Here is a 792-nt window from a genome sequence, read left to right as displayed (position 1 = left end):
GGCTGGCGGGGGAGCCCCAGAGGGAGTGGTGGGGGATGGCTGGGGGTGGTGGGGCTTGGAGGGCCCCCCTGTAGTGCCACACTACATGTGATCCAGGAAAAGACCTGGGAGGAAGCAGCGAGCACCGTGCTTCGGAGCAGCTGGGGATCTGGGGAGGCTCTTGCATCCCTTTCCTAAGGATGCAGTGCAAGTGGGGCAGCTGGGGGACATGAAAGTTCAACCCTATTAGCCCCTGGAGAATCCACAGGGATGGAGACCTCTGACTGTAAATCAGCAGGGATGGGGCCTTTGCACGTGTCCTTCCTTCCCAGGAGACAGGCCTGAAGGCGAGGGGCTCTGCCTCTCCCTGCATGCCAGCGGGGTGTCGGGTAGGGATGTGGGTCCTCCTGCTTGCTTTGGGCGTGGGGGTGCCCCAGGCTCTCTGGGCACCTCTCTGGCCCCCTCTCCTTTGCTGCAGGCACAGCAAGCTCCCAGCCCTGGTCTTTCAGGGAGCTGGAAACCAGCACCCCTCTTTCATGACTTGGGGTGGGGGCGTGCAAGGGGTGATGCAGCTTGTGCCCAAAGCTGGAGACCTGGATGCTCGGCTGGTGCATGACCCATGGGCAACGCTGAGGAGGGCAACCTGTAGCAAGTGTGAGCCACCCACTCCTCGGCCAGCAGCCCGGGCACTGCCAGCCCCCGGATCCACTGGTAGGGAAGGGACGTGGCTCCAAATTGCCCGGCTGGGGTGGCAGGGAGTGTGGTCCCGCATGGGGCCGGGGAGCCTGCTGGGCCCGCCCAGGGTTGGCGTCA

The sequence above is a fragment of the Pygoscelis adeliae genome, unplaced genomic scaffold (genome assembly GCF_000699105.1).
Source record: "Pygoscelis adeliae isolate BGI_AS28 unplaced genomic scaffold, ASM69910v1 Scaffold245, whole genome shotgun sequence".
Lineage (NCBI taxonomy): Eukaryota > Metazoa > Chordata > Aves > Sphenisciformes > Spheniscidae > Pygoscelis > Pygoscelis adeliae.
This window is presented reverse-complemented; position numbering follows the sequence as displayed.